The 20426-nt window shown below is 38.0% G+C and overlaps 1 long non-coding RNA gene across 3 annotated transcripts in view; it reads right to left on the bottom strand.

The window, feature by feature from the left end:
- Positions 1-1593, bottom strand: part of LOC114026742 — a 29077-nt gene extending 27484 nt beyond the window's left edge. For all 3 annotated transcript variants that reach the window (XR_003567153.1, XR_003567152.1, XR_003567154.1), the window contains exon 1: positions 1510-1593. This is a non-coding gene — a long non-coding RNA (uncharacterized LOC114026742). The remainder of the gene's footprint in view (positions 1-1509) is intronic.
- Positions 1594-20426: the final 18833 nt, after the last annotated feature.

Here is a 20426-nt window from a genome sequence, read left to right as displayed (position 1 = left end):
TGAAAATCTAGCAATATGTTAACAGGAAAGACACTTGAAGTAGAGAGTCACACAGTAAAAATAAGGAGTTGGAGCAGACTCTATTATGCTTCAGCTGAGCTAATAAAAAGCAGGTATAGCAAACATGATCTCAGACAAAGCAGAAGTAAAAGACCAATTTAAAAAAAACAAACATAGGAATTACATTTTGCTCAAAGGTATCATGGAAAATTACATCATATTAATACTAAACATATATGAACCAAATGGTATAGCATCCAAATTCTCAAAAGTAAAATATTTTACAGAAGAAAATAGACAATAAAACTATACTAGTGGGCTATCTCAACTTTGCCCTTTCAAAACCATTAAAATCTAAACATAAAATAAGCAAGAAAGAAGTTAAGAAGATGAATAATTTTTTTTAGAAAAGTTAGATAGGGTAGACTCCTGCAGAAAAATGAATAGAAAGAGAAAGGAATATAACTTTACCTCAGCTGCATGTGACACTTTCAAAAAATTGTTCATATATTAGAGCATAAAAACCTTACAACTAAATGAGGAAAATCAGACATATTAAGTACATCCTTTTCAGACCACAATCCAATAAAACTATGTTAAATAAAGGACACTGGAAACAGATTAAAATTAAGAGGAAATTAAACAATTTAATACCAAAGAATGAGTGAGTCAAAGAACAAATTACAGAAAGAATAAATAATTTCATTAAAAAACGACAAAAATAAGACAACATACCAAAATGTTTGGTATGCAGCCAAAGCAGTACTTATGAGATTTTTTAAAAAAAATTCCAAATGCTCATACCAATACAGTAGAGAAAGAGTAGATTAATGAATTTGGCAATTGACTGAAAAACCTGGAAAAAGAATAAATTAAAATACCCAAGTAGACACCAAATTGGAAATACGAAAATCAAAGTAGAGAATAAAAAAAAGATTGCAATAAAACCACTGAGCTAATAAAGAAAACTAGGAATTGCTTTTATTTAAAAAAAATAGAGAAAGAGATACTTCTGGGAGCCAGGACAGTGGAGTAAGAAGTAAGTCACTCTCACTCTCCCTTATTGACGTTGAAAAAGTCAGAAAAAACTGCCCCAGGAAAAATCCAGGAACAGTGCAGCCAGCAGAAAAACAGAGTGCAGCAGTTTTTAAACTTGTAAAGCTAGGGGAATTGTAAGGATAAGATCCATCTTGCTGTGACCTCCCAGCAAGCCAGCGGCAAGCCCCCACCTCAGCAAACCAGCATGAGATCCTGAACCCCTGGGAGTTGGAGTGGGCAAGTGCCAACAAGAGGACCCCCATGTGCCGTGGCACAGCCAGGAAACCAGTAGACACCAGCACGGAGAACCGCCACTTTTGTGGTGGACAGGTGCCCAACAGCGGCTGATCCTAACCGTGCTCTAGCACAGCCCCAGGTGAGGAGGCAACATCCAGCCGCCAGAACACCCCACCCCCAACCCCTACCCCAAGAGCTTCAGTGAAACCCTGGGGAAATACAGAAAAACCCCACCTGGCCTCGGCACACACCAGCCAGCACCGCTAGCTCCAACTCAGCACCGGGTAAGCTACAGCCTCTACATCCTCCAGCTGCTAGAACCAGAGGCCCCAGCACACAAAGCCAGTAATCGCGCCCCTAGCTCCCAGCACAAGAAGCATGGAACAGTGCCCCATGTGACCCAGAAGAAGAGATCAACTTTTAAAAAAAGAGAAAAAAAGAGAAAAACTTTTGGCTAATTTGATATGAGAAAGAAAATCAAATTGGCAATAACAAAAATGCAAAAGGTGAATTCACAACCAATGAAGATGAAATTAAAGCAACTATTATGAAAAATTATTCCTAATGATATGCCAATGTACCTGACAATCAAGACTTCCTGGGGCGCCCTGGAGACTTGTCTGAAGGACAGGGAACAGTTCCCTTTGGCCATATGTCCACTAGAGTGTTCCCTTCCCTCGACCAGTATTTCTTCTTCCACTTCAGTAATGGGTGTCTTTTGTGTAAAAAAAAAAAGTCTCATTTCTATTTCAGACCAAAGAGTTTAAAAATGAGAGACATTAGAATTTATTTGTCAAAAGAATGTTATTTCACAGATGTGGAAATTAAGTCCAAGAAAGAGGAAAAATTTACGAAAGCTACATAATTATTGGAAGTGTTAGACTCAAACTAGAGGCAAAGGAGTTTATAGGAGTGGTCCTTTCTTTCATTAGAAGATGGCCTCTGTCATCATATTAAATAGTGAAATTCCAGTGTAACCATTGGTTCAAAGGACCAGTTGTATGGCATTCTCTCCTCCCTGGTGGAGATTTGCTATTTGGCATTATATATGTTACTAGCCATATATGTGGAAATGGCTGAACAACAAAGAAAAAAAATCTAGATATATAGAAATATATTTAGGTATCTATGTATCTATCTATCTATATCTATATACATGTATATATATATATATATATGTGTATATACAGAGAGAGAGAGAGAGAGAAAGTTCAAAACCTCATTCTATCTTATATTGTACCTTTATCCCCAACTTCTTAATCCTAGTGTCTGCTGCTGATTGTGCCACATTTGTGGCTATAAACTAGGAGACTTAAACTCACAAATCATAATCCCATGTTTCCATAAATGTCATAAAATTAAATAAACTTATATAGTTATAATCTCATGTATTCCTCCAAGGAGACAAGCCTTATTAAATAGGTCCTATATGTAAATTAAGGCATGTTACTGTTCAAACTGCTTAGAACGCACACATAATAATTTTAGAGGGGAAATGTAGATATCAGAAAAATTGCCAAAAAACTTAATAAATATAAAAATAATGAAACAAAAGACCCAAATAATACAATTATGACCATCAATATCAAATAACAGCAATTCTCCTTGTGATCTAGTTATCCACTCCCAAGATTCAGTTAATCATCACATTTCTTTTTGAGTTCCAGATGTCCCATATAGTCATCTGGTCCCTTGAAGCATTTTAAGATTTAGATATATCTTTATACATACATAAATACACATACATACATATATATTTATCAGACTTGTTTATAGTTTTGCTTTCATATCATCCACCTTTCTCAATATAACCTTTCCATCACCCCCTTCCACAGAGCCATCCCTTAAACAAAAGAATAAAAGAAGAGAGGGAAGAAAACAATTCAACAAATAACCAACTCAGCAGCAGAGTACAGCATTGTATGCACATTCCATCCCAGTAGACTCCCAGAATTAAAGGGAAGGAAAGAATGTCCTCATTGATCATCTTTGGGGCCATGCTCGGGCATGATCTTTTCACAACATTCAGTTGCAGATGTTGGTTGTTCTCTTCATTTATATGGTTGTCTGTGGTGCTTGTTTATCTTGTTTTCTTCATTTATTTATTTTACTTTGTCCCAGTTCGTGTAAGTCTTTTCGTGTGTATCTTTATGAAACTGAGTTGTGGTTTCTTTTAACATTATAATATTTCATTGTATCCATAAGTCACAGTTGGTTTAGCCATTCCCCCCTCGATGGACATCTCCTTTGTTTCCATTTCTTTGTTACCAAAAAATTTTCTTTGTATTTCAATTGGTATGATACTGAATAAGTAAGCTAATTTAGGTAGTATTGTCATTTTGATTATATTGACTTGACCTACCCATGAGCAATGAATATGTCTCCAATTGTTGAAATCTCCATGTAGTAAAAAATGTTCTGTAATTGTGTTCATATAGTCCCTGTGTGTGTCTTGACAGGTAAACTCCCAGGTCTTATATACTCACCACAGTTACTTTCAATGGAATTTCTCTATATCTTTCTGCTGGATTTTGTTGGTTGACATATTGAAAAGCTAATGGTTTTTGTGGGTTTATTTTCCATTCTGCAACTTTGTTGACATGATAGTTTTAACTGTTATTTTGTGTTTTTCTTCTGTTTGTTTGTCTGTTTTTTTTTAGTTGACTCTCTCTCAGGTTCTCTCAGTAAACCATCATTTCATCTAGAAAAAGGTGCAGTTTTCTTTCCTCATCGCATTTTTTCTCTTCAGTTTCTTTTTCTTGCCTTATTGCTATATGTAGCAAATGATGTGTCTAGGACAATATTGAATAGTAATGGTTATACTGGACATTCTTCCTTCAACTTGATCTTATTGGAAAGGCATGTAGCTTATCCCCATTACAAATCATGCTTGCTCTTGGTTTTAGTTAGATAATACTTATCATTTTAAGGAAGACCCCTTTTATTCCTGTACTTTCTCATGTTTTGAACAGGAATGGGTGTAATATTTTACCAAAAGCTTTTTCTGCATCTCTTGAGATCTTATGAATTTTGTTGTTTTTGTTATTGATAGAGTCAGTTATGTTTATCATTTTCCTAATAATTGACCTAGCCCTAAGTTCCTGGCATCAATCCAGCCTGGTCACAGTGAATGATCTTTGTGATATATTCCTGTAATCACCTTTCTAGTATTTAAGTGTTTTTGTTAATATTCATTATTGTTCTATAATTGGGTAAGATGAATTTCTGTACCTACTTATGTATGTATATGTATTATTCCCTCCTTCAATCAGTTCAGATAAGAATAGGGTTTAAGTATTGTCTATTCACCTCTTCTTTGTCCCCTTCATTGTATAAACTCTTCTTGTGTACCTCATTTAGATGAAATAGCTTTCCCCATTTTTTCTTTCCTTCTCCCTCTTCCAGTGCATTTCTCTTCCCCACCTTTCCATTCTTTTGAGATCTTCACAACATAATAGAATAACACCCAGGCCACTATCTAATTAGACTCCCTCTAAAGCCCCTGGTGATCACAAAATTCTGAAGCGATTGCATGCCTCATCTTGCCACACAAGAGATGTAGACAATTTACCTTTGTTTAGTGCCTTGTGATTTCTCACCCATGTTTACCTTATTATACTTCTCTTGAGTTCTGTGTTTGAATGTCAGATTTTCTATTACACTCTGGTCATCTCATCAAGAATGCTTGAAAGTTATCTATTTCAAGAAGTGTTCATATTCCCCTCTAGGAATATACTCAGTTTTGCATATTCTTGCAATATGCTTGGCTCTCATCCTAGATCTTCTTCATTCCAGAACATCATATCCTAAGCCGTGCAATCTTTAATGTGGAAGCTGCTAAATCTCATGTGTCCTCACAGTATTTGGATTATTCTCTCTGGCTGCTTCTTCTTGAGCTTCTCTGTTAACATAGTAGTTCTTTAAGGTAGGATTACATTTTCTGGTTCACTCCTTCTTCCAGCCTATTTCTTGACATGAACTCTATGTTGGTGTTGGGCTCTGATCACCTCTGGTTCACCTCCAGTTTAGCACCTCAGTTCAGTCTCCAAGTTTTTAGTGCTTCTAAAGTAGTATGATCTATTCATTGCTCTCTTTGCCTGAGCTGTGCAAGTTCCTGATCCAGCTTTGGGTCTACTGACTTGTGGGTGGTTGAGTTTCTGTAGAATGTTACTGGACTCAGTCACTCTTAGGCCACTTTGAAGTTCTGTAGGGTAAGAGGGCCCAAACTTATTGATGCTCCTTGTGTCTGGGTCTCCTGCCCCAAGTATTCCACTGCAGGCTCATGTGCAGGACTAAAGGTTAGCACTGAGCACCCAGCTGTGCTCTGAGGCTCAGGCTTCACTGCTCTGTTTGCAAAACGTCTTTCTCGGTCAGTGCTCAGCTAGGGCCTCACTCACTGGCTCACTCACGCCTGCTCATCTCTGCCCTATGTCTGTGGCCCAGAGGTGCCAACTGGCCTCATTCCTGCTCCCAGCACTAGTGCAGAGTCCTCTGGGACCTCCTTCTCCCCAGGGGTTCGGTCCCATCCCTTTTACCATCTTTGGGCACTGAAAGGTTTCCCACTGTCCTGGCTGCCATTATGCTGGGCCCCTACACCAGTGTCCACAGCCCTCTCTGATTTCTTATGCTTCCTTGGCCTGGAAGAATGACTCACAGGGACTTTTGTCTTTCCTGATCAGAATGTGGTCTGGCACATTTTTTAGGTGGTTAGAGAGGAGGTAGGCTAGGCTCAGCAAAAATGCTGACCCTCCCTCTGCTATCTTCGCTCTGTCCTGTGCTGTATGAATGCTAAGGTGTAGGGTTGGGGACCTTCTGCATGCTTGGCCTCCTTTGCACCTCTTGGGGAGATCACTGACCCAGCCTTTTGGCCTGAGTTCTCTTAGCTTCTTTGCCATTTCAATCTTTGAAACCCTGGCCACCTCAGGTTAGGCCCTCATCACTCTCTGCTGGGTCAGTGCAGCAGACTCCTGAGTGGCCTCCTTGCCTCCAGTCTATTCTTCACTCTGCTCCCAAAAGAACTTTTCTCAAGCACAGAGCAGACCAGGTGACTTCCCTCCTTAGCCAACTCCAGGGGCTCCCCTTTGCCTCCAGGGAAAATAGCACCACTCTGTCTTTCCTGTCTTAGCCTCTATGGGACTCAGTCCTCCTTCCACACTCGGTGACCCTGGTAAAATGACTGACCCCAAGCTGAGAATTCATTCTGTGTTCCCTTTCCACTCCCAGTTCTATACCCCCTCCCCCCAAGATGGTGCCCTTTCTTCCAATCAACCTATCAATCCACAAGTATTGATGAAGCACTTACTATGTGCCAGGTCCTGGCCTAGGGGATATGGGTACAAAAAATGAAACAATTCCCATTGGCAGGGAGCTTATGTTCTAATGGGGGAGACCAAAAATGTGTGCAAAAGTGTCTACAGCATCAATGTAAAATGAAGAAATACCCACAAGACCCGGTGGTTTGGAATGTTCCTGTGTCCTCCGTTAGGATGGAAGTTCCTGGTGGGTAAGAAATGTTTCCTTCTTGGTCTTGGTGTTGCCAGAAGTCAGCCCTGTGCTTGGCACAGAGTAGGTGCTTAATCAATGCTGGAGTCTCTAATGTTCAGTGTTCCTTGTTCTTCCTCCTAAGAGACTTTTTATCCATGTGTTTTCCTTCTTGTTCCCAAGGTTGAACAGCATGCTCTGTCCAGGGCTCATGCCCTTGGAAGGGGACTAGAGATTCTGGCTTCTGAATACTCTGCCTATTGGCAGAAAGAGGTCACCAGGCTAGAATGCCTGTATTTATGGCAAAGCACCAGTGGGAGTAGATGTGGGAAAGGCCTGAGCCATGAGGATACTTTGACTGTCCTGGAGGGCCTGGGGAGCCAAAGATGGGAAGCTACCCTAAAAGAGGGCTTCTGCAGGGACAACACTGCCCACATCTAGGTGAGGAGAAGACAGGAGCTGCCTGCCTATTCTCCTGATATGACCAGGTCACCAGGACCATCCTCTTTCAGTTTGATCCCACAGTGCCCATGGAAGGTAGGGAAGTCTTGAGGTGAAGCAATACTCTGAGATTGCCAGAGCCTGCAAAGTTCTCTGGGCTTTGTCGAATAACTTTCTCCTTTTCTGTGCCCCTCAGGAAGAGCTGACCACCCTCAGGGCAGAACAACATGTAGACTTGGATAACATCCTAAAGAAGATTCCTCAGGCATGCTAGGTAATCCAGAAATTCGGATGCTTCTGGAAGCAGAGTCATTGGGGGAGGGCATCTTGGGGGTGGTTGCTTTTGGCTGAATCAGCATCCTTGAAAAGTTGATGCTGCTCTCAGGGGGCCTGGCAGTTGCCTACAGGGTTCTGGCTGGATTCCATACATGTCTGGGAGCATCTCAGATTGATAGAGACTCTGCTTTCACTGACAGGTGGACACTTACTAACACAGCTTCCTGACAACCCTGGACCCCCTTGTGTGAAGGATGAGTATGGAGTTTACTGACCTCAAAGCAACCTAGGCCCCCTCCTGCAGGTCCTCTCTGGAACCGCTTCCACATATATGCATGAAGACTAGGGAGGGATAAGACTGTCAATGAGAAGAATGTGACTTAAGAGCTGAGTTTGAAACTGTCTTCAGGGGACTGAGAAGTGACCTCACCACTCTGAGGAAAGTGCTTCATGCCTATTCCCAACCAAGCTTGCATCTTTCTCAGATGCCTCCTGTTGGTTGGACAGTAGGAGAGGAGCTGAGTCTCTGAAAGGTCTAGAATGGACGCAAGGTCAAGATTTCTGGAGCCCAGAAGTTTGCAGAGACTCAGATCCTCCTCTGCAGACAGAGGGCCCAGCCAGAGGAGACCACCAGTCCCCAGAGTGTGGGATTGGTGTTTTCATCTGTCTCATTGTGTCCTCTTTTACCTTACAGGATCTAGAAAGCTGTGTGCTCCAGCTGAAGTCTGAGTGGCAGAGATAAGGCTCCAAACTGACTGGCAAACATAAGAGGGGGGAAGGAGGGCTAGAAAGCTAGACCAGATAAACCACAGTTGAAATTCTCTGGGATGGGTCAGTGGAGCCAGAGCACTTGGGTTAGCATGTCCATAGGATTGATCTGAGCTAGGGAGGACCTCAGAGAGCAGATGAGGATACTGAGGCCTGAGAGGGAAATGACCTGCCCAGGGTCATTCAGGGAGTAAATATCAGTGAAGACTTGCACCCAGGTCTCTGGCTCTGTTCTTTCCATTGGGTGGTGGCTTTCTTCAAGAAAGACTGCTTTTACTCCACCATCTTGGAGAGCTCAATTTTAAAAGCCAGGACATTTGCAAATATCATGAACAAAAACCAGAAATGGACAAAACCCACAGATTCTTATTATAGGGACATATAAAATCAAGGCACCAATTGAGAAGAGGATGACATTGTCAATATACTCACACCCAAAAACTCAAAGGGGAATATGAACTGGTCTCAAGCCCAAAAAGCCTTCCTGGAAGAGCTCAAGAAGGATTTTAAAAGTCAAATAAGAGAGGTTGAAGAAAAATTGGGAAAAAAAATGAGAGGTACACGAGAGAGTAGCTTGGAAAAAGAAGAATATAAATCTACCTACAAAATAAATAAGAAAGAAGTTAAGGAAATGAATAGAATTTTATAAAAGTTAAATATGGTTGACCTCTGGAAAAAATTGAATGGGAATAGAAAGGAATATACCTTTTTTTCTCAGCAATACAAGGCAGGCACACATAAATTGACTATATATTAGAGCAAAAAAAGCTCTCAATTCAATGCAGCAAGGCAGAAATATTAAATACATCTTTTTCAAATCATGATGCAATAAAAATTACATGTAATAAAGAGTCATAGAAAATTAAATGGAAACTAAATAATCTAATACTAAAGAATGAGTGGGTCAAACAACAAATTATAGAAATAATCAATAACTTCATCTGAGAAATGACAAGAATGAGACAACATACCAAAACTTATGAGATGCAGCAAAGGCAGTTCTTAGTGAAAGTTTTATATCTCTAAATGCTTACAAGAATAAAATAGAGAAAGAAGAGAACAATGAATTGGGCATGCAACTAAAAAGTCTATAAAAAGTTTAAAATCCCCAATTAAACACAAAATTAGAAATTCTGAAAACCAAAGAAGAGATTAATAAAATTGAAATAATAAATAAAACTAGCAGCTGGTTTTTAAAAAAAATATATAGATAAACCTTTGGTTAATTTGATTAAAAAAAAGAAGAAAATCAAAATACCAGCATCAAAAATGAAAAGGGTGAACACAACACCAATGAAGAAGAAGTCAAAAGAATAATTAGGAGCTATTTTTCCAGACTGTATGCCAATAATTTTACAATCCTAGTGAAATGGATGAATATTTACAAAAATATAAACTGCCCAGATTAATGGAAGATGAAATAATATATTTAAAAAACCCCATTTCAGAAAAAGAAATTGAATTAAGCTATCAATGAACTCTCTAAAAAAATCTCCAGAGACAGATGGATTTACAAGTGAATTCTATGAAACATTTAAAGAACAATTAGTTCCAATACCATATAAACTGTTTGGGAAAATAGGCAAAGAAGGAGTCGTATGAAATTCTTTTAATGATATAAATACAATGCTGATACCAAAACTGGGAAGAGCCAAAACAGAGAAAGAAAATTATGGAAAAATTCTTCTAATGAATATAAATGCAAAAATTTTAAATAAAATATTAGCTAAGAGATTACAGCAACTTATCTCAAGGATACCACATTATGACCAGACAGGATTTATACCAGGAATGTAGGACTGTGTCAATATAAAGAAAACTATTATTATAATTGACCACATCAAAAACAAAACTCACAGAAATCATAAAATTATCTCAATAGATGCAGAAACAGCATTTCACAAAATACAACAACCCTTTCTATTAAAAACAGTAGAAAGCATAGAAACAAATGGAGTCTTCCTTAAAATGACAGATAGCATCTATCTAAAACCATTAGGAAGCATAATATGTAATGGGGATAAGGTAGAAACATTTCCAATAAGACCGGGGTGAAAAAAGGATGCCTATTATTACCACTGCTATTCAATATTGTACTAGAAATGTTAGCTTTAACAATAAGAGAGGAAAAAGAAATTGAAGGAATTAGAATAGGCAATGAAAAACAAAGTCATTATTCTTTACTGATGATATACATAGTATACATAGAGAATTCTAGAGAATCAAGTAAAAAAGTACTTGAAATAATAAACAACTTTACGAAAGTTACAGGCTATAAAATAAACCCACATAAATCATCAGCATCTCTATATATTACCAACAAAGCCCAATAGCAAGAGATAGAGAAATTCCATTTAAAGTTACTGTGGACATTATAAAATATTTAGGAGTCCACTTACCAAAACAAACCCAGGAACCATATGAACACAATTACAAAATACTTCACACAGAAAAGTCAGATCTAAATAATTGAAAAAACATCAGTGTTCATGGGTAGACTGAGCTAACATAATTCAAATGATAATTCTACCTAAGCTAATTTACTTATTCAGTGCCATACCAATCAAACTACTGAAAAAAAATATTTTAGAGAGCTAGAAAAAATAATAAAATTCATTTGAATGAACAGAAGTTCCAGAATATCAAGGAAACTAATGAAAAGAAATGCTAGGGAAGGTGGCCTACTCATTTCAGATCCTAAATTGTATTATAAAGTAACAATCATCAAAACTATTTGGTACTAGCTAACAAATAGAGTAGTGGATCAGTGGAATAGGTTAGGTATGCCAGACACAGTAGTCAATGACCACAGTAATCTACTGTTTGATAAACCCTAAAACACCAGCTTCTGGGATATGAACTTACTATTTGACAAAAATCTGCTGGGAAAACTGGAAAAGAGTATGGTAGAAGGTAGGCATGGACCAACATCTTATACCCTATACCAAGATAAAGGCAAAATGGATACATGTTTTAGATATAAAGGCTTATGTTACAAGCAAATTAGGAGAACATGGAATTGTGAGATTGATGGAGAAAGGAAGAATCTATATAAGAGATAGAGAACATTATGAAATGCAAAATGGACAATTTTTATTATATTAAATCGAAAAGTCTTTGCACAAATAAGGCCAATGCAACCAAGATTAGAAGGGAAGCAGAAAGGTGGGAATGAATTTTTACAACCAGAGCCTCTGATAGTGACCTCATTTCTAAAATATATAGGGAACAGAGTTGAATTTATAAGAATACAAATCATTTACCAATTGATAAATGATCAAATGATAAGAAAAGGCAGTTTTCAGGGGAAGAAATAAAGGCTATCAATAGTCATATAAAAAGTGCTCTAAATCACTATTGATTAGAGAAATGCTAATCAAAACAACTGTGAGCTACCACATCACACCTATCAGATTGGCTAACATGAAAAGCAGTAAAATGGTAAATGCTGGAGAAGATGTGGGAAAATTGGAACATTAATGCATTGTTGGTGGAGTTGTGAACTGATTTAACCATTCTGAAGAACAATTTGGAACTATACCCAAAGGGCTATAAAACTACATTCCCTGGGTGGAGCCATGATGGTGGAGTAAAAGCAGTGACTTGCTTGAGCCTCCCCCAAACTCCTCCAAATAGCTGTAAAAAATGACTCTAAACAAATTCTAGAGCAGCAGAACCCACAAAAAGACAGAGTGAAACACACTTCCAACTCAAGACAAATTAGATGTTAGATAGGAAAGGTCTGTTTCTCTGGTTTGGGAGAGGTGTACAGTTCAGCATGGGTCTTCCATGCAAAGACGGAGTCCCAGCAAAACCAGAGAAAATCTCAAGAGAGTGAATCACAGGCAGCTGTGGCAGTTTCCAGATTTCTCAAACTATAAATGCCAAAGACAACTTAGAAGGTCAGTGGGAAAGATCTATTGGACCCAGGTGAGAGAGGAGCGCAGTCAATCCCTGGCCCTAGCACAGCCTGGGCAGTAGACACACTGACAGTGGCTTCTTCTGGAGATCTCAGCCCACAGATGGTAGCAACATTGAGCAACTGATCAGAGAGGTTTGGGGGGATCTCTTTGCTGGCACTGAGGCAGGATTTTCTTGCTTTGCCTGTGTTTGGATCTGGGTCACAGTCCTGGGTGGTTATCCTGGGGCGAGGAGGACCTCTGGTGTGGTAGAGCTTATAGCAATCATGGATAAGGAATCTTCCTCCCAGTTTCAAGGGAGAAAAGATTTCTTGTGGTTACTCACAGATGAGAGCTCAAGCCAGGAAAGTATTAAACACCTCTCCTTTGATCATACCACCTTGGAAGACTTGAAAATTTACCAGTCTCTAGAAGTATCTCAGAAAACAGTTGCACAGAACCTGGCCAAGGGAGAATAGAGCCTAGTTAGGATTAAGGGTGGGAAATGGCTAGTGATCATAGGGAGGTAAAACAATGGAGGGCCAGGCCAGGTTAAGGGTAACAGAAAACTGGGTGATTGGGTATAGCCACAATGAAAGGCCAGTTGATGGTATTAGAGTCTCAGGCAAAAGCCAGAGATTTGGCCAAGTGGGAAAGTCCAGGGTTTTTCCTTTATGGGATACAGATCCCAATCCCATCATTCCCCCCTCAAATAAATGGGACCCAAATTATTTTGGGGTAAGGGGTGAAGGTCTCAGCTTCTGAAACTGCTTCCTGCTGGCAAGGGGCATATAGCTGTCCCTGCCTTGAGGGAGTCCCAAAGAGGAGGTTGACTGGAACTGAGCACAGGCTGCAACCAGGGAGCCATGGGAGGACATTGACTGGTACTCACTGTTTGCTACCAACTGTAGGTGAATGGCCTGTAGTCTGGAAGACACAAAACTGACAGAAAGACTGCAGGGCCCAAATGACAGCATAAAACATTCTCAGCTCTGTTTGGATTCAGATAACTCAGTTTTCCAACCATGCAGTATCAAATCCACCTCATAGCCAGACTCATGAATAGCCAGGTGGGTAACATTCCTTTTTCAAAGGAACATAATGGGAAAACTGAGCCAAGAGGATCCCATCTTAGACTGAGGCTAAAATTGTCCTCTTAGCTTTTTCCACTGCTGACTTCCCACCAATATCACATTCTCTGAGTAACTTGTGGCATTTGTCTCAGATGGTGGATCGATTATCAATGGATTATGATCCACCAGACAACTCAAAATAAAATCCTATGAGCTTTTACCTCAAACAGCAAGTTTCATTAATCACAGCTTAAGAAACACTTTTCCAGGATTTACAACTCAAACTTAAATTTGTCTTGGCGTAAAAAGTCAATCATTAGAGATTTCTATATACTTGCAAATTCTCAGCAAACCATACATAACCCAAACTAGCTTTTTGGCAAGTTTACACATTAAAACAATAACCAACAATAACCAAATTATTTTAGTGTTAACCAAATTATGAAAAGTTGCTTGACATAACTGATACAGAAAGTTCACCAATTCAAAACTTGAAATGAACCCATTACCAATCATGTGACTTCAATTTTGTTAAATTCATTTCCAAATCGCATGGAGAATCAACATCTCATCATTAACAGTTAAAACTACAAATTTAAAAGAATGTCTTCACCCAAGTTTGGAGGCCAGCTTCTTTACCTTGAGCAGGATGTGCTAAACCTGGGTGGTGCTTCCAGGCAAAGGTTGCCCTAGGGCCCAATGCCACTGCCAGGGGGGCCCATGCTGTAGCTGTTGCCCCCCCTTCTTCCTTTCCCAGGTGGGGGGAGGGTGAAATCAAAGGTGAGGGGTAAAGGGTGAAACTCTCTTCTCCTATGAGAGGGGTTAACAGATACCCTCTTGACTCAAGGGAAGGGAGTGGGAGAAAGGAGTGACCAGGGTAGTGAGGAGTTTCAAAACTCCCTTAATGATCAATCACAAAACCTTCAGAATCTGCCAAGATATTTTTAGCTGCTGTAATTTTTTCCCTGTAACCTCCATGAAGGAGGATTCAGGGTTGTAGAGGGAATGGAGTAAGTAAGCCTCAGGGAACCAAAAAGCAACTGCAGTTTTTCCCAATTCCCTAGCGCCTAGAGAACTAACAGAATTGGGCATACACTTTTGGATAGAGTGTCCGTCCTTGTTCTCTATGCTGCGTAAGGTGTACCCAGGTCCATGGCCTCGAACCGATCCAGTGAACTGAGAGCCTGAGAGCGTCAGGCTGAATGTGAGACAGCCTTGTAACTGTCTGCCTGAAAAGCACCTCCAAGCCTTGGTGCTTGGAGAGCGACCCCAACTGCAGAGCAAGAAAGGAGGTGGGGATGGGGAGGCTTATGTACCTTCCAGTCTTGGCTGGAGAAGAACTTGAGGTTAGACAGTTTTCCTGTATGGGCCACCAAAATGATGAGGTTTAGGGGTTCAGGGGTGCTGGAACCCCAAGATCACAACATGCGGTTCCTGCCCCCAAAAGTTTGACCCAACCCTTCTTTCAGTCAAAAACAAGGTTTATTAGAACATTCACCATATTGGGCAGACTCTTAAGGAGTCTGAACATTAGTGAACTATTGGCTAGATTTTAATAATCTGAGCAGTGGCTAAATTTTAAGAATCTAAGCACATAACAGCCTTTTGAGGCAAGGCCATGCATCTCCTTCAGTATCAGTAGTTGATTTTTTTTAGGGTTAATACTTTGCCTACTTTGAAAAAGAATTTGAGGCATTTTATAAAATTAATCACAGTGAAATGGAAAAATAAAAACAGAATAAAACCAATTAGGAGGAGTAAAGAGATAAACATTGCTGAGAAACCCAGATAAAATGAGCCCTGGAGTTTTGCACTGAATTGAACTCTGAGTTTCCTGGCAATTGATGCAAAGGGAAACATGTTCAATCAGTCCACAAGCACTTCAATCAATCAATAAAAGCTAAGTGCTTAAAAAAAACTGCATTCCTTTTGACCCAGCATTATTACTTCTAGGTCTATATCCCAAAGATATCACAAAAACAGGAAAAGGACGTACGTGTTCAAAAATATTTATAGCAGCACTTTTTGTGGTGGCAAAGAATTAGAAATTGAGGGGATGTTCATAAATTGGGGATTGGCTGAGCAAGTTGAAGTACATGAATGTAATGGGATACTATTGTGCTGCAAGAAATGATAAGCAAGCAGACTTCAGAAAAACATGGAAAGACTTACATGAACTGATGCTGAGTGAAGTGAGCAGAAACAGGAGAACATGGTACACAGTAAAAACCACATTGTGCGATGACTGTCTTTGATGCACTTAGCTCCTATCTGAAATGCAGTGATCTGTCAGTCTCAAAAGACTCATGATGTAAAATGCTATCCACATCCAGAGAAATTACATATAAATATAAATGCATACAGAAGCATACTATTTGCTCTCCTTTTCTTTTATTCTTTTCTTTTGTTTCTTCTTTCTCCTAATTCCTCCCATGACTTCTAATTCTCCTTTACATTATGACTAATATGAAAATATATTTAACATGAATACGTGAATAGAGCCTATATGAGATTATAAGCTGTCTTGGGGAGGGAGCCCTGACTATGTATCATTGAGGCAATGAAGATGAGTGAAGTATAAGGAAACTGGACAGGTAGGAAGGGACCAGGTTGTGAAATGATTTAACATCCAAATAGATAATTTTCTATTTGAACTTGGAGGCAATAAAGAGCCACTGGAGTTTGTTTAGTATTTGAATGACATGGTTATACCTGTGTTTTACTTTATTTTATTTATTTTTATTTTATGAACTCTTTTTAAAAAATATTTTTAAATTTATAGAATAAAACAAGCATTTCCTAACATAGTACAATAAAAATGATGATTGCACATGAAATTGTAAACACACTATGCACAATTTGCTGTTCATTTCAAATATACAACAAAATTAGCATGTGAATTTCCTTTTTTTTTTTCTTCCCTCCTCCCTGCCCTAGTGATGGCTACTTTAAGGAACAAATAAATGTATATATGTAAAATTATTCTATACATACTTCTATTTATCAGTTCTTTCTCTAGATACAGATAGCATCTTTCTTCATATGCCCCTTATAGTTAAATTAAGTATTTATAATAGTCAGCATAACTTATTCACTCAAATTTATCATTAAAACAATATTGCTGTTACTATATACATTGTTCTCTTGGTTTTGCTCATTTTGCTTTTCATTAGTTCATCTAAAGTCTTTTCATATTTTTAATTAATTTATTTTGATTTATCAACAGTCACTTCCATTAGCTTTTGAGTTTTACATTTTTCTCCCCCTTCCTTCCCTCCTTCATCCCCAAGACAGTGCACAATTTGATACAGGCTATACATATTTATTCCTATTACACATATTTTCACATTAGTGATGTTATAAGTAAGAATTAGAACCAGTAGGAGGAACTGCCAGAAAGACGAAACAAAACACAACAGAAGGAAAAAAAATAGCAAGTAGTATGCTTCAATCTCCATTCAAACTCCATAGTTCTTTCTTTGGATGTGGATAGCATTTTCCATCATGAGGCCTTTGGAGATGTCTTAGATCCTTGTATTGCTGAGAAGGGTTAAGTCTATCAATACTAGTCATTGCACAACGTGGTTGTTACTGTATAAAATGTTCTTCTGGTTCTGTTCACTTCACTCATCATCAGACCATAAAAGTCTTTCCAGGTTTTTCTGAAGTCTGCCCATTCATCATTTCTTATAGCACAATAGTATTCCATTACATTCATATACCACAACTTGTTCAGCCATTCTCCAATTGATGGGCATCCTCTCAATTTCCAATTCTTTGCCACTACAAAAAGAGCTGCTATAAGTATTTTTGTACATGTGGGTCCTTTTCCCATTTTTGTGATCTTTCTGGGATATAAACCTAGAAGTGACATTGCTGGGTCAAAGGGTATGCATATTTTTATATCCTTTGGGCATAGTTCCAAATTGGTCCACAAAATGATTGGATCATTTCACAACTCCACCAACAATGCATTAGTGTTCCAATTTTCCCACTTCTTCTCCAACATTTATCATTTTCCTGTTTGTCATGTTGGTCAATCTGATAGGTGTGATATGGTACCTCAGAGTTGTTTTGATTTGCATTTCTCTAATCAAGAGTGATTTAGAGTATTTTTTCATATTACTATAGACGGTTTTAATTTCTTCTTCTGAGAACTGCCTGTTCATATCCTTCGACCATTTATCAATTGTGGAATTACTTGTATTCTTATACATTTAATGTAATCAAAGTTATCCATTTTGCTTTTCATATTGTTCTCTGTCTCCTGTTTGATCATGAATTCTTCTGTTCTCCATAAATCTAATAGTATACCTCATGTTTAAACCACATTGCAGGTTACAGCATATTAGCATTACTATCCCCATTTTATAGCTAATGAAGCTGAGGGTCATAGTACTTGAGTAATCGGCCAAGTGGAACACTCAATAAATGCCCCAGAAGGATCATGCAGCAAGTATTCTGATTCAAGGTCCAGTCCTTTCCTTTACAAAAAATAGCCTTCCTACATACTCTTCCTAGATTCTCCCTATCACCTCTGACTGTACTTGGATTTCTAGCTCCTCTGAATCCCAGCTTATTTTTTTCTAGCTCTTTATTTTATCCAAATTCTCTTTTGATCTTCACAATACTTTTGGAATTTTATTCTTATAGATTTGACTTAATTCTCTACATATTTTAGAAATGAGGCCCTTATCAGATACTGGTTGTAAAAATTCTTTCCCAATTTTTTACCTTCCTTCTAATCTTAGTTTCATTGGCTTTGTTTGTGCAAAAACTTTTCAATTTAATGTAATCAAAATTATCTATTTTGCTTTTCATAATGTTCTCTATCTCCTGTTTGGTCATGAATTCTTCTGTTCTCCATAGATCTGACAGGTAAACTATTCCTTGCTCTCCCATTTTGCCTATAGTATCAGCCTTTATATCTAAATCATGTACCCATTTTGACTTCATTTTAGTATATGGTGTGAGATTTTGGTCTATACCTAGTTTCTGCCATACTCTTTTCCAGTTTTCCCAGCAGTTTTTTTTCAAAGAGTGGGTTCATATCCCAGAAGCTGGGGTCTTTGGGTTTATCAAATAATGTATTACTATAGTCATTGACTACTGTGTCTTGCATACTTAACCTATTCCACTGATCTACCACTCTATTTCTTAGCCAGTACCAAGCAGTTTTGATGATTGCTGCTTTATAATACACTTTAAGACCTGGAATGGCTAGGCCACCTTCCCCTTCATTTCTTTTCATTAGTTCCCTTGATATTCTGGACCTTTTATTACTCCAAATAAATCTTGTTATTATTTTTTCTAACTCTATAAAATAATTTTTGGTAGTTTGATTTACTGAATAAGTAAATTAGCTTAGGTAGAATTGTCATTTATTATATTAGTTTGGCCTACCCATGAGCAACTGATGTTTTTCTATTTAGATCTGATTTTATTTGTGTGAAAAGTGTTTTGTAATTGTGTGCATATAGTTCCTGGGTTTGTTTCAGTAGATAAACTCCTAAATATTTTATAATATCTGCAGTAACTTCAAATGGAATTTCTCTTTCTATCTTTTGCTGTTGGGCTTTGTTGGTAATATATAGAAATGCCAATGATTTATGTGGATTTACTTTATAGCCTGCAACTTTGCTAAAGTTGTTTATTATTTCAAGTAGTTTTTTACTTGATTTTCTGGGATTCTCTAAGTATAACATCATGTCATCTGGAAAGAGTGATAGCTTTGTGTCTTCTTTGCCTATTCTAATGCCTTCAATGTCTTTTTCTTCTCTTATTGCTAAAGCTAATGTTTCCAGTATGATGTTGAATAACAGTGGTGATAATGGACATTATTTCACCTTGTTTCACCCCTGATCTTACTGGAAATGCCTCTAGCTTGTCCCCATTACATATGACGCTTGTTGAAGGTTTCAGGTAGATGTTATTCATTATTTTAAGGAAGACTCCATTGATTCCTATTCTCTCTAGTGTTTTTAATAGGAATGGGTGTTGTATTTTGTCAAAAGCTTTTTCTGAATCAATTGAGATGATCATGTGGTTTCTGTTAGTTTTGTTGTTAATATGATCAACTATACTGATAGTTTTCCTAATATTGAACCAGCCCAGCATTCCTGGTATAAATACTACCTGGTAATAGTGTATTATTCTTGTGATAAGTTGCTGTAGTTTATTTGCTAAAATTTAATTTAAAATTTGGTCACAGAGAAAAACATTTAAAATATATTTTTATAGTTTCTTTGGCAAGTTTAATTGAAAATTTTTTCACTGATATTTAGGAATGGTTTATACTTTTCTTCTTTCTCCATATTTCCTGCCTGTTTAGATATCAATCTCTTCTCCATTTCTGCACTGATGCCACTTTCTGGTGTAGAGGTGACCCTAGGCATTTGAAGGCTTTGTGAGCAAACTCTGCAATAATCTATTTAGACACAGAGGATTTGAACACAAGACCAGTAATAAATGGATTGAATATCTGCCCTTAAGGTTCAGCCTCATTTAGGACTAAGAGGATCACTGCTAGAACTTCTAAACAGAAAATTAATTATTTGGGGCAGAGAAGCTTTAAAAGACCAGATACTCTAAATAGTTTTGGAGAATTTGCCAATTATCTATAAAGGAAAAACTCTCAACAATGAAATTCTGGATCTAGATCAAGTGTTGAGTGAAATAGGGAGAACCAAACCTGGTATTTCATCAGTATAGGAAACTTTCAGGTGAGGAAACTCCCTTTGCCAATGCAGATGTGTACTTTGTGTATAACTTCAAGTTTTAAAAAATTGGCTAGAGGGCTGAGAAGATTGTAACTTCTCCAGGGTTTCACAGGAGATATATGTCTGTGCTGGGAATTGAACCCAGGTCTTCCATGACTTCAATGTGGATTCTTTATTCATGATACCACATTACCCCTCCTCCCTACGAAAGAATGCCAATTCCTAATTTTGTTTTGTGATATAATCCTTTCACCACTTCAAATAAAAAAAAAAGACCAAGGAATCATTTCTGCCTTAGAAAGCTTCCTTTCCAAATGGGGTTTCCTTTATTAAAGTAAGAATAACATTAATTCCATGCATTTGAATTTCTCTCATCTATTCTCTGATTTGTCCATACCATAGAGCCTGGAAGGACCATATTTTCCTCTTTCTATTTTCAGTCAACAATCTATGTATTCAGTATATGTATGCAGCACCTGTATTTACCATCATTA

The sequence above is a fragment of the Vombatus ursinus genome, unplaced genomic scaffold (assembly GCF_900497805.2).
Source record: "Vombatus ursinus unplaced genomic scaffold, bare-nosed wombat genome assembly UNPS02014841.1, whole genome shotgun sequence".
In the NCBI taxonomy this organism is placed as follows: domain Eukaryota; kingdom Metazoa; phylum Chordata; class Mammalia; order Diprotodontia; family Vombatidae; genus Vombatus; species Vombatus ursinus.
Note: the sequence above shows the minus strand (reverse complement) of the source record. Positions and strands in the feature narration are given on the sequence as shown.